General features: G+C 36.2%; 1 long non-coding RNA gene across 2 annotated transcripts in view; it reads right to left on the reverse strand.

Annotated features, from left to right (window-relative positions):
* Positions 1 to 15,139, reverse strand: part of LOC113609062 (uncharacterized) — a 170,894-nt gene that overhangs the window by 143,573 nt on the left and 12,182 nt on the right. The window contains exons 3-4 of one of the 2 annotated variants that reach the window (XR_003428487.1): positions 3,589 to 3,674; positions 242 to 1,736 (exon numbers count right to left, since the gene is read on the reverse strand). The exons of the other annotated variant lie outside the window; for it this stretch is intronic. This is a non-coding gene — a long non-coding RNA (uncharacterized LOC113609062). Of the gene's footprint in view, positions 1 to 241; positions 1,737 to 3,588; positions 3,675 to 15,139 lie in introns of those variants that run through there. 2 annotated transcript variants of the gene reach the window in all.

The following is a 15,139-nucleotide window of genomic DNA, read 5'->3' on the forward strand; positions in this document are numbered from 1 at the left end:
GTATTGCTCTGCCATTTCCTAATTTATCGATCTTAGACACTATTTATCTACTCCATGCTATGAAAGACGAGGATTTGGCTAACATATTACTCTGTACTTCCCTCTATCTAATTATCTTTTCAACACCTTTAGGAATGGAATAAATATGAAAGATTTTTTTTGAAGAATCCATATACATATACTTACTTGCTTTTTACCAAGTAACATCTTTATTTACTATTGGCTCTACCATAAACTACCATATACTATAATAAACTATCTTTTATCCAATGTAGTAGCAGTGAGGGAGTGGAGAATAGAGATTCGAGAAATATCTCAGAAAAAGGTCTGACAGTATTAAATGAGGGAAGGAGTGGGGGAAGAATGATTGCTTCCTTAAATTAATGATTGCTTAATTTCTGCCTTCAACAACTAAGTACATGGTGGTGCCATTCAGAAGAATAGAAGAGGAGGAACAGGTTTGGGGAAGAGGTTGGGGACACAGGAAGAAAACTAATTCAGTTTTTGATACTGAGACATGGGATATCTATAAACAATCAAGTAAAGATGCCCAGTAGACCAATGGAAGTATGGATCTGGAGATTCAGAGAGATACATGAGCTAGAGTTACTGATTTGAAAGTCATTAGTTTAAGGGGTGATAGTTGAATCCATGGGCACAGATGATATTGCCCAAGGAATGTGAAGAGTAAGGAAAGAGGAAGACAAACAACAAAACCCTAAGGAACACTAAGATTTAAGGAGACAGAAGCAGTTGTTACCATGTATGATAAGAACCATAATAAACATATGCATGAGATACCCTAATGACTCAAAATAAGATTGATCAACTGGGTAGGGAGAAGTTAAAAAGGTTTTACTTTGGTTTGGATATTGATGGATGTATAGAAGTGTGCTAATGGGATGAAGGTCAGGAAAGAAGATAAACTCACCTATTTTACAAGGAAAACAGAGGACTTCAAATGAGGGTTCTCTCAACTATCTCCCACTATGATACACACCTGTCTAGAGTTGTGTTCCTCTAAGTGTGGTCAACAATTCACTTGCACAAGAATCACAGAGGGGCTTTATCAAATTGAATATTATTGGGTTCCACCTTAGACCTACTGAATCAGAATCATTGGAGTGGGGTGCATGAGGAATCCACATTTTAAACCAGTTCTCTATAAGTGATTCTGAAGTAGATGCTAAAGTAGTGTGCTAAAGTTTGTACAAACTAGGGTGTGACCATGGGAACATTTGGCTAAAGTGGAATGGAGAGAAAAGGCTTTGGGGATGATGAAATCAAAGAATTGTGATCTTCAAGTTGCTACTCTCTTCTTGCCAGTTTTAGCAGGAAGGCCTAGTGGGAAAATGGGGAATAGGGAGATTTTGCAAAAGTATAATGACACCATCTGTTTTCCGTCATTAGAAAGGAAAAATGAGCCAGATAAGACTAAGAGGAAAGCAGTTTTCCTCTGAGCTGGTCCTAAGTCAAATACAGGCACCCTGATGAAAAAGAAATCAACAATTGATTTGGCTGATTGAATGTGGTCCTCAACACAATAACAACAGCCAACAAAAACAACACACTCATGAATTCCCCTGATTTTGTTTTCACATTTTACTGGTTACCTGGCACTTTATACTCAGCTCTTCCTAGTGAATTCCTCTTACCTGAAGTCACTAAATGTTTAGTTTTTCATTTGATCAGTAATTCCAGGAATAAAAATTTCCATGTTTCCCATAATTTTTATCCTGAAAAAAGGAAATCTCAAGTCAATCCATTGTCTACTGTTCAATCAGAAAATATTTCTATCTATGTCTCCATAAAAAAGATAACTATATGTTTGGAAACACACAATTTGAAGTTCATTGTGAAATAGATTACTCTTGAGAATTAATTTGTGTCCTTATGGAATCCCAGGGATGTACTCTCAAACTAAATTTGATGGCCTATGAATATTCTGCTATGGCTAGAAATATTATTCTTCTGAGAAATTGGCTAATAGGTTTTATATTTTGTCAAAGCAGCTATCTACATGGGTCTCCAGAGTTGGGTATCTCTTGCTGGAAACACACTTTAACTTCAAAAGATTGTAACATATTACTTTGTTTTGAGGAAAGCTGTGACTATTTCTATTCATTCCTTGTAATTTTTTTAGGAAACAAATCACATCATAAAACAATTGCCTCCTTTGAAAAGACTACTATACAAGGCCCTTTCCTGTGATAAAATTAAGTCAATTCTGGTTCTGAAATTAAACCTGAAGAATAATAAGATTTCATAAGAGAACTAACTTTTCTCTTTGTTGATCCACTAATTCCATTTATCATTAATAGTTTTCTAAGATACATTTCCTGGCTCACATACTGTGCTAGTAAGTCAGTAAGGCAGGAGTAGCAGATGATAGCTCCTGGTTACACAGAAGTTAGAAGATGCTTTAGAGACTATAAGAGGTGTGATGGGGAAATAAACTGTTACTTCTACTGTGATTCCACCCAGGAACTGAGGGATTATGTTGTTAAAAAAAAGAACCATGAAACCTAGAGAGAGAATAAGGAATTGTGAGTGTGTGTGTGCAAATTTATATAAAGGAAAGATACTAGAGAAAATAAATAAATACTGGGTTACTATAAAGGTATATGTTCTGTAGAGAAGAAGCTCTAATGTAGTGTATATAAAATATTCCCACAGAACCATGAGATTTCTTTCTTTTTTAAAATTCTATACTTACCAAACCAATCTTTTAGTTACTGCATTAGTTTGCTAGCTATTGTATTAGTTGCTAGGGCTGTCTTAACCAAGTGCCACTGACTGGTGGATTAAAAGGAAATTTATTTTCTCATAATTCTGGAGGCTAGAAATCTGAGATGAAAGCATCGGTAAGGTCGGTTTCTTCTCAGGCCTCTCTCCTCAGCTGGAATATAACCATCTTCTCTCTGTGTTCACATGGTCTTCCCTCTGTGTGTCTCTCTGTCCTAATCTCTTTTTATAAGAGCATGGGTCATATTGGATCAGGGCGCACCCTAATGACTTCATTTCATTTTATCTGCCTTTATAAAGACCCTATCTTCAAATACAGTTATAGTCTGAGATACCAGGGGTTAAGACTTAAATACATGATGACACAAATGAACTTATTTACGAAACAGAAACAGACTCACAGACATAGAAAGCAAACTTACGGTTACCAAAGGGGAAAGGAAGTGGGAGAGGGATAAATTAGAAGGTTGGGATTAGCAGATACAAACTACTATATATAAAATAGATAACAAGGTCCTACTGTATAGCACAGGGAACTATATTCAATATCCTATAATAAACCATAATGGAAAATAACATGAAAAAGAATATGTATATGTATGTATAACTGAATCACTTTGCTGTACACGAGAAACTAACACACCATTATAAAACAACTATACTTCAATTAAAAAAAAGACTTCAATATATGAATTTGGGGAGGATAAGCAATTCAGCCCATTAACAGTTATTATTTCAGGTTTCCACACATATTAATACAAAGAAAGGTCCCTGTAAATATATATCATCTAATATAAATTTAAAAATTGGATTTTTGGCAAAATCTAGTTGACTGTGAGTTACCTTTCTAAAGGTATGATTTGCCTGGGGGAATCGATGTTCATTTCTGGATGCCTACTCTGTTCCAGGCACTGGCATAGGTCCTAGAGCTGGAAAGACAAACACATTTCTTGTTCTTGAGGAGTTTGCCGTCTGGAGGAGGGGAATCAATATAAACAAGCAAGTACAATAAAATGTGCTAAATATTATTACAGAGGAGATGCAATGTTGAAGGAGCAAATTCTGCTAGACCCATGGTGACCCAACCAAGATAAAGGAATATATTAAGCTCTAGAATACTGCCTAATTAATACTATTGCATAAAGTATTAGAGCTTATTATTTTCAAGAAAATTTATTCATCTAGTTAATTTTTGCCTAAAGTCTTAAGACCCATTCCATGTAGATATTTTTTAATAAAAACTTTGTAAAGTGCTGTTTATATTTGTAGCAAAACCTCAGCAGAAATATGTTCACGTTTTGTCATAATATGATGATCATGACCTTGCAGAGTGTGTTACACAAATTAAAAATCTATTTTGATAAGATATTATAAGCTAAGCCACCATTGAACACAAGGATATATGTAAGAACTCTGAAATTCAAGGACAGTTTTTTAAAAAATAAACAAACTATACATGAATTGTTTGCCAAGAACTAGAACAATCCCTAATGATATATAAGAACCAGGGTACAGGGGCTTCCCTAGTGGCGCAGTGGTTAAGAATCCGGCTGCCAATGCAGGGGACACGGGTTCGAGCCCTGGTCTGGGAAGATCCCACATGCTGCAGAGCAACTAAGCCCATGTGCCACAACTACTGAGCCTGTGCTCTAGAGCCCATGAGCCACAGCTACTGAAGCCCACATACCTAAAGCCCGTGTTCCACAACAAGAGAAGCCACTGCAGTGAGAAGCCTGTGCACCGCAACGAAGAGTAGCCCCCGCTTGCCGCAACTAGAGAAAGCCCACGCAGCAACGAAGACCCAACACAGCCAAAAATAAAAATAAAATAGTTATATATAAAAAAAAAGAACCAGGGTACAGAAGTAGTGAAATAAACCGATTTATTATCAAGCACTGTATCACTTAGCAGATACCTATTTTATAAAAGTGATCCTGAAGTTATGATACACTTCAAGAAACATCCAATGGTGTCTAAATTATTTTTCATAATACCACCATTTTCCTGATAACCAAGGATAAATTGATCACAGATCTCTACATATACCAGTGAATCTTCGTTATAGATCTCTTTTCTCTTTAGTCCTTCAAAGATACTATTACAAGTGGAAGAAGAAGGTTTTAGGTCAGCAAATACCACTAAAAAAAGGTCAGAGAATCCTCTTTGGAGTCATGTATTTAAAATGGTACTTTAATATGAGTCTAACAAATAAAAAGAAATATGGCATGACAAATGCTAACAAATTAAGGACGAAGTTGTCAAGGGCTGATAAATGCATTCCATAAAGAAACCAATTTTTTCTTCCTATTGATCTCTTCTTCCTTGGCTTTCTTGAAATAAAATACATAGCTATGTGATGTAGCTTTGAAATATGTAAAATGAGAAAGTTGAACTAAATTAATTTTACGGTCCTTGTCAAGAACTTTGAAGAGTCTGAGATTTTACCCTATGTACAAGTTAACAAGTTTGGCACAGTTTCATAGATGCTGGCAAAAGACGCTGGGGTCAGAGACAAAGGACAGTTTATTAACACCAACAATAGCATTTGCTACAGTATCTGCACTTGTACCAGGTCCCTGAGCACCATTTCCCACAGGGTGATGCAGAGAGGGCTGGAAAGATACCTGCTCATGCAATAGGGTGTATCTTAAGAGAGGAATCCTGAATTTGTCACCTTATAATGGGTAGTCATCTCAGGAGGAAAACACTCTCTCTTTTCCATGGCTATTCACTATACAAAAATTCTTTTTTAAAAAATTGAGATATAATTCACATACCATAACCCTTCAAACTGTACAATTGAGTGGTTATGACTATATTCACAAAGTTGTACAACCAGTCACTCCCCATCCCCCTCCCCCAACCACCAATGTACTTTTGTCTCTGGATTTGCCTATTCTGGACACTTCATATAAATGGAATCATACAATACGTAACCTTTTTGTGACAGGCTTCTTTCACTTAGCATAATGTCTTCAAGGTTTATACATGTTATATCATGAAACAGCTCTTCATTTTTTATGGCTAACTAATATCTATTGTATGGATATAACACATTTTGTTATAGCTTACATCACTCGTAAGCTGATGGGTATTTGGGGTGTTTCCATCTTTTGACTATTATGAATAATAGTGGCACAAATATTCACGTACCAGTTTTTGTGAGGACATATATTTTTAACTTTCTTGAGTATACAACTAAGAGTGAAATTGTAGTGTCACATGGCAACTCTATGTTCAACTCCTTTAGAAACTGCCAAACTGTTTTCTAAAGCAGCTGTACCATTTCTTCTGTTTTTTTGTTTTTTTTGTTTTGTTTTTGTTTTTGCGGTATGCGGGCCTCTCACCATCGCGGCCTCTCCCGCTGCGGAGCACAGGCTCCGGACACGCAGGCCCAGCGGCCACGGCTCATGGGCCCAGCCACTCCGCGGCATGTGGGATCCCCCTGGACCGGGGCACGAACCCTCATCCCCCGCATCGGCAGGCGGACTCCCAACCACTGCGCCACCAGGGAAACCCCAGCTGTACCATTTTATATTCCTACCAGCTATGTATGAGGGTTCCAATTTCTCCACATCCTTGCCAACACTTGTTATTTTCTGTCTTCTTGATTATAGCCATCATAGTGAGCGTGAAGTGGTATCTCATAGTGGTTATTATTTTCATTTCCTTAATGGCTAATGATATTGAGCAGCTTTTCATGTGCTTATTGGCCATTTTCATATCTTCTTCTGAGAAATATTTATTCGAACGCTTTGCCCTTTTTTACATTGGATTGTTTGTCTTTTTATTGTGGAGTTGTAAGAGTTTTTTATATATTCTAGATACTAGATCCTTATCAGATATATGATTTGCAAAACTTTCTTGATGGTGTCCTCTGAAGCACAGAAGTGTTTAATTTTAATGAAGTTCCATTTTTTGTTTTGTTTTGTTTTATTATACATAAGGAACCAAAGTCAGAAATATTTACACCTATGTTTTCTTCGAAGAGTTTTATAGATTTAGTTTCTCCACTTAGATCTTCAGTCCATTTTGAATTAATTTTTGTACATGATGTGAAGTGGGGATCCAACTTCTTTCTTTTTCATGTGTATACCCAGTTGACTCAGTGCTATTTGTTGAAAAAACTACTATTTTCCATTGCAAAGTTCTCTTGTCAAAAATCAGTTGACCACCAAGAAGAAGATATAACAATTGTAAATATTTATGCACCCAACATAGGAGCACCTCAATACATAAGGCAAATACTAACAGCCATAAAAGGGGAAATTGACAGTAACATAATCATAGTAGAGGACTTTAACACCCCACTTTCACCAACAGACAGGTCTTCCAAAATGAAAATAAATAAGGAAACACAAGCTTTAAATGATACATTAAACAAGATGGACTTAATTGATATTTATAGGACATTCCATCCAAAAATAAGAGAATACACATTCTTCTCAAGTGATCATGGAACATTCTCCAGGATATATCATATCTTCAGTCACAAATCAAGCCTTGGTAAATGTAATAAATGTGAAATCGTATCAAGTATCTTTTCCGACCACAATGCTATGAGAGTAGATATCAATTATAGTAAAAAATCTGTAAGAAATACGAACACATGGAGGCTAAACAATACACTACTTAATAACAAAGTGATCACTGAGGAAATCAAAAAATACCTAGAAACAAATGACAATGGAGACGCGACAACCCGAAACCTATGGTATGCAGCAAAAGCAGTTCTAAGAGGGAAGTTTATAGCTATACAATCCTACCTTAAGAATCAGGAAATATCTCAAATAAAAACCTAACCTTGCAGCTAAAGCAAGTAGAGAAAGAAGAACAAAAAAACCCCCAAAGTTAGCAGAAGGAAAGAAATCTTACAGATCAGATCAGAAATAAATGAAAAAGAAATGAAGGAAACAATAGCAGAGATCAATAAAACTAAAAGGTGGTTCTTTGAGAAGATAAACAAAATTGATAAACCATTAGCCAGATTCATCAAGAAAAATAGGGAGAAGACTCAAATCAATAGAATTAGAAATGAAAAAGGAGAAGTAACAACTGACACTGCAGAAATACAAAGGATCATGAGAGATTACTACAAACAACTCTATGTCAATAAAATGGACAACCTGGAAGAAATGGACAAATTCTTAGAAATGCACAACCTGCCAAGACTGAACCATGAAGAAATAAAAAATATAAACAGACCAATCACAAGCACTGAAATTGACACTGTGATTAAAAATCTTCCAACAAACAAAAGCCCAGGACAAGATGGCTTCACAGGCAAATTCTATAAAACATTTAGAGAAGAGCTAACACCTATCCTTCTCAAACTCTTCCATAATATAGCAGAAGGACGAACGCTCCCAAACTCATTCTATGAGGCCACCATCACCCTGACATCAAAACCAGACAAGGAGGTCACAAAGAAAGAAAACTACAGGCCAATATCACTGATGAACATAGATGCAAAAATCCTCAACAAAATACTAGCAAACAGAATCCAACAGCACATTAAAAGAATTATACACCATGATCAGGTGGGGTTTATTCCAGGAATGCAAGGATTATTCAATATATGCAAATCAATCAACGTTATATACCATATTAACAAACTGAAGGAGAAGAACCATATGATCATCTCAATAGATGCAGAGAAAGCTTTTGACAAAATTCAACACCCATTTATGATAAAAACCCTGCAGAAAGTAGGAATAGAGGGAGCTTTCCTCAACATAACAAAGGCCATATATGACAAACCCACAGCCAACATCATCCTCAATGGTGAAAAACTGAAACCATTTCCACTAAGATCAGGAACAAGAAAAGGTTGCCCACTCTCACCACTACTATTCAACATAGTTGTGGACGTTTTAGCCACAGTGATCAGAGAAGAAAAAGAAATAAAAGGAATCCAAATCGGAAAAGAAGAAGTAAAGCTGTCACTGTTTGCAGATGACATGATACTATACACAGAGAATCCTAAAGATGCTACCAGAAAACTACTAGAGCCAATCAAGGAATCTGGTAAAGTAGCAGGATACAAAATTAATGCACAGAAATCTCTGGCATTCCTATATACTAATGATGAAAAATCTGAAAGTGAAATTAAGAAAACACTCCCATTTACCACTGCAACAAAAAGAATAAAATATCTAGAATAAACCTACCTAAGGAGACAAAAGACCTGTATGCAGAAACTTATAAGACACTGATGAAAGAAATTAAAGATGATACAAATAGATGGAGAGATATACCATGTTCTTGGATTGGAAGAATCAACATTGTGAAAATGACTCTACTACCCAAAGCAATCTACAGATTCAATGCAATCCCTATCAAACTGCCACTGGCATTTTTCACAGAACTAGAACAAAAAATTTCACAATTTGTATGGAAACACAAAAGACCCCGAATAGCCAAAGCAATCTTGAGAACGAAAAATGGAGCTGGAAGAATCAGGCTCCCTGACTTCAGACTATACTACAAAGCTACAGTAATCAAGACACTATGGTACTGGCACAAAAACAGAAATATAGATCAATGGAACAGGATAGAAAGCCCAGAGATAAACCTACACACATATGGTCACCTTATCTTTGATAAAGGAGGCAGGAATGTACAGTGGAGAAAGGACAGCCTCTTCAATAAGTGGTGCTGGGAAAACTGGACAGGTACATGTAAAAGTATGAAATTAGAACACTCCCTAACACCATACACAAAAATAAATTCAAAATGGATTAAAGACCTAAATGTAAGGCCAGAAACTATCAAACTCTTAGAGGAAAACATAGGCAGAACACTCTATGACATAAATCACAGCAAAATCCTTTTTGACCCACCTCCTAGAGAAATGGAAATAAAAACAAAAATAAACAAATGGGATCTAATGAAACTTCAAAGCTTTTGCACAGCAAAGGAAACCATAAAGAAGAGCAAAAGACAACCCTCAGAATGGGAGAAAATATTTGCAAATGAAACAACTGACAAAGGAGTAATCTCCAAAATTTACAAGCAGCGCAGGCAGCCCAATAACAAACAAAGAAACAACGCAATCCAAAAATGGGCAGAAGACCTAAATAGACATTTCGCCAAAGAAGATATACAGATTGCCAACAAACACATGAAAGAATGGTCAACATCATTAATCATTAGAGAAATGAAAATCAAAACTACAATGAGATATTATCTTACACTGGTCAGAATGGCCATCATCAAAAAATCTAGAAATAATAAATGCTGGAGAGGGTGTGGAGAAAAGGGAACACTCTTGCACTGCTGGTGGGAATGTAAATTGATACAGCCACTATGGAGAACAGCATGGAGGTTCCTTAAAAAACTACAAATAGAACTACCATATGACCCAGCAATCCCACTACTGGGCATATACCCTGAGAAAACCATAATTCAAAAAGAGTCATGTACCAAAATGTTCATTGCAGCTCTATTTACAATAACCAGGAGATGGAAACAACCTAAGTGTTCACTATCAGATGAATGGATAAAGAAGATGTGGCACATATATACAATGGAATATTACTCAGCCATAAAAAGAAACGAAATTGAGTTATTTGTAGTGAGGTGGATGGACCTAGAGTTTGTCATACAGAGTGAAGTAAGTCAGAAAGAGGAAAACAAATACTGTATGCTAACACATATATATGGAATCTAAGGGAAAAAAAAAGGTCATAAAGAACCTAGGAGTAAGACGGGAATAAAGACACAGACCTACTTGACAATGGACTTGAGGATATGGGGAGGGGGAATGGTAAGCTGTGACAAAGTGAGAGAGTGGCATGGACATATATACACTATGAAACATAAAACAGGTAGCTAGTGGGAAACAGCCACATATCACAGGGAGATCAGCTGGGTGGTTTGTGACCACCAAGAGGGATGGGATAGGGAGGGTGGGAGGGAGGAAGATGCAAGAGGGAAGAGATATGGGAACATATGTATATGTATAACTGATTCACTTTGTTATAAAGCAGAAACTAACACACCATTGTAAAGCAATTATCCTCCAATAAAGATGTTAAAATAAATAAATAAATAAATAAATAAAATCAATTGACCAGGGAATTCCCTGGCAGTTCAGTGGATGAGAATCAGTGCTTTCACTGCTGGGGGGACCAGGTTCGATCCCTGGTCAGGGAACTAAGATCCTGCAAGCCATGCGGCATGGCCGATAAGGAAAAATCAATTAACCATAAGTGATTGGTTTATTTCTGATTTATTTTCATAAGACTACTACACAGTCTTGAATACTATAGCTTTCTACTAAATTTTGAAATCAGGAAGTTGACAAAATCCAACACTGTCTAGCCACTTGTTTTTTTTTTCTTTTTGGCTGAACCGTGGGGCCTATGGGATTTTAGTTCCTCTACCAGGGATTGAACGCCCACCCTTCGCAGTGAAAATGCAGAGTCCTAACTGCTGGACTGCCAGGGAATTCCCTCTCTAAACACTTCTATTCAACATTATTACTAGTGGTTTTAGCTTGTGCTACCCAGCATGAAAGAGAAATTAAATACATCCAGATTGCAAAGGATTAAGTAAAACTGTCTTTATATACAGAAGACATGATTGTTTATATTGAAAATTCAATAGAATTTACAAAAAAGCTACTAGAATTCATAAGTGAGTTTAGCCAAGTTGCAAGATATAAGACCAGTATATAAAACTCAATTGTATTTTTATATACTTGCAATGACCTATAGGAAGCTAAAATATTTAAAAGTACCATTTATAGTAGACCAAAAACTATAAAACATTTAGGAACAGATCTGACAAAAGAAGTGAAACCTTTAAACTGAAAACAGAAACCATTACTGAGAGAAATTTAAAAAGACCTAAATAAATGGAGAGAGATACCTTTTTCATGGATTGAAGGACTACATTTTGTAAGGATGCCAATTCTTCCCAAATATATCTATAGAATCAATGCATTCCTACAAAGACCCAGAAGGCTTTTTAAAAAAAGAAATTTACAAGCTGATTCTAAAATTCATATATAAATGCAAGCAACTTTGAAAGAGAAGAGCAAAGTTAGAGGGTTAATGCTATCTAATTTCAAAATATATTATAGAACTACAGCAATCAAAACAATGTGGTATTGACCTAAGATAGACAAATAGATGAATAGAATATAAACGGTCCAGAAATAAACACACACATATATAGACAGCTGATCTTTTACAAAGGTGTGAGAAAAGTGCAAGGTGGATAGAAGATGGTTTTTCAACAAATGATAGTGGAACAATTGGATGTCCATGTACAAAAACAAAAATAAAACCAGAATTTCAATCCCTTGCACCATTACAAAATTTAACTCAGAGGATGGATCATAGATCTAAATGTAACATCTAAAACTATAAAATTTCTAGAAGAAAACATAGGAGAAAAATTTCGTGAACTTGGGTTATGCAAAGATTTTTTAGATATCATACCCAGTGTACAGTCAATAAAATGAAAATCAGTAAATTGTAATTTCATCAAAATTAAAACATCTGCTTTTCAAAAGACACTGTTAATAGAATGAGAAAACAAGTCACAGATTTGGAAGAAAATATTTGCAAAGCATATATCTGATATAAGACTCTTACTGAGAATACAAGAATGTCAAAACTCAGTACTGAGAAAACCATCAACCCAATTAAAAATAAATATTGGAGCAGATACTTCAGACATTTAGATAGCAAATAAACAGTGAAAGGATGCTCAATATTACTAGTCATGAGAGAAATACAAATTAAAGCCACGAGAAACCACCATGTATCTATCAGACTGGCTAAATTAAAAGATAATGGCATTAACAAGTAATGCCAAGGACACAGGACAACTGGAACTCTAATTCATTGCTGTTGGGAATGTAACATTATACCATTTCCTTGGAAAACACTTCGGCAGTTTCTTTTTTCTTTTTTTTTAATCCAGTTTTATTGAGATATAATTGACATACAGTGCTGTATAAATTCATGGTATATAGCATAATGACTTGACTTACATACATCATGAAATCATTACCACTATAAGTTTAATGATCATCCATCATCTTGTACAGATATAAAATAAAAAGAGAAAAGTATCTTTTCCTTGTGATGCGAACTCTTAGGATTTATTCTCTTAACAACTTTTGTATATAACATACAGCAGTGTTAATTATATTAATCACATTGTACATCTTTTTTTGGATATCTGAAGAAAATTTTTATTTGTGACACATTTTTAACAGCTCTACTGAGTCATCACTGATATAAAATAAATTGTCTATATCTAAAAGTACAGTTTGATACCTCTGACATATTCATATCCTCATGAAATCACCACCATGATCAAGATTATTAACACACACCTCAGCCCCAGAAGATTCCTAAGTCCCTCTCTAATCTGTCCCTCTTGCCCCTACAGTCTCCCTCCCCTGATGCCCAGGCAACCATTGATTCCTTTCTGTCATTATAGATTATTTTGCATTCCCAAGAATACTATATAATGAAAATGAAATCATATACTATGCACTATTTTCTTTTTCACTTGGTATAATTATTTTAAGACGTATCTATTTTTTTTTCATATCCATTGTTCATCCTCTTATTGCTCAGTCATTCTACTGTATGGATGCGCCCTAATCATGGCAGTTTTTTAACAAGTTAGATATACAGCTACCATATGACCCAGCCAATTCCACACCTAGGTATTTTCTTGAAAGAAATGAAAGCCTATGTATACGTGAAGACATACTTGAATACACAAACTGTGGTATATCCATACAGTGGAATACTACTCAGCAATAAGAATCCAACAGCTTGGCTGAATCTCAAAATAAAGATGCCGAGTGAAATAAGCCAGAGGAAAAATGAGTATATACTATGATTGCATTTATACGAAACTGTATAAAAATGCAGGTTTTTTTTTTTTTCTGTCACAACTCTACAGTGACAGAAAGCAGATCATCGTTTGCCTGGGGACAAGCTTGGAGTGTGAAGGAGGGCTACACAGGGGCAGGAAGAAACTCTTTTGGGCCGATGGATACGTTCATGTTCTTGACTGAGCTGATAATTGCACAAGGTTATATACATATGTCTTTTTAAAAGTATTTTATTGTGGTAAGAACATTTAACAGGAGATCTACCCTCTTAACAGATTTTCAAGTGTACAATACAGTATTATCTATAGGCATGACTTTGTACAGCAGATCTCTAGATCCTATTCATCTTGCATAACTGAATTATATCTGTTGATTAGCAATTCCCCTTTTCCTCCCTGCCCTAACCCCTGGCAACCACCATTCTATTCTTCATGTCTATGAATTTGACTATTTTGGATACAAATTTTATCAACTCATACACTTTAATATGTGTAGTTTGTTGTCTGTCAATTACACCTCAGTAAAGAGTTCAGGGGGGCTTCTCTGGTGGAGCAGTGGTTGAGAATCTGCCTGCCAATGCAGGGGACACGGGTTTGAGCCCTGGTCTGGGAAGATCCCACATGTCATGGAGCAACTGGGCCCGTGAGCCACAACTACTGAGCCTGCGCGTCTGGAGCCTGTGCTCCGCAATAAGAGAGGCCGCGACAGTGAGAGGCCTGCGCACCGCAATGAAGAGTGGCCCCCGCTCGCCACAACTAGAGAAAGCCCTCGCACAGAAACAAAGACCCAACACGGCCAAAAATAATAAATAAATAAATAAAACTGAAAAATAAAAAAAATAGAATTTATTAAAAAAAAGAGTCCAGGGAATTGCACATAACTGCGAGAAGTAATAATTGTAGTTAACAGTTAATGACTACTTACTTTGTGCCAAGTACTGCACTAAGCATTTTCTATGCATTAATTAATCTCATTCTGAAAGCAACCTATGATGGAAGTATTATTCTTAACCCCATTTTACTTATGAGGATACTAAGGCATAGTAAAGTTAAATTACTTGGCCAAGGTCATAATGTCTCATAAAATGTGGAGTAAACTATAATGTGTACTTCCTCTCATGATGATAGCTGAAATGTATTCAGCACTGCATGTAGCAGACCCTGAGTCAATCATTTGACATGCACTATCTCATTTCAGCCTCATCAGCACTATGAAGTTGGTACTGATTTACAGAGGAGGAAACTGGCACAGTGGAATGAAGCAACATGCTCCAAATTATATAGTAAGTAGTGGAGGAGCGGAGATTTGAACGAAGGATCTTCATCCATCAGGTGAATCCCAGGATAAAATAGGTTGAGAACTACTCTGTTAAGAAGTTGGAACTGTGGACCAACATGCAGATGGATCTGATACTTGCCTGATCAGACAGGTCACTCTTTGCCTGATGCTGAACACAGTCGTTTGTTGTGTGGATCCCTCACTGCTTTGGTCCACCTGTCTGAGTGGACCTCAGGTACTCAGGTACTG

Source organism: Aethalodelphis obliquidens, unplaced genomic scaffold (genome assembly GCF_003676395.1).
Source record: "Aethalodelphis obliquidens isolate GAN/ISIS:26980383/991018 unplaced genomic scaffold, ASM367639v1 scaffold54, whole genome shotgun sequence".
Taxonomy (NCBI): domain Eukaryota; kingdom Metazoa; phylum Chordata; class Mammalia; order Artiodactyla; family Delphinidae; genus Aethalodelphis; species Aethalodelphis obliquidens.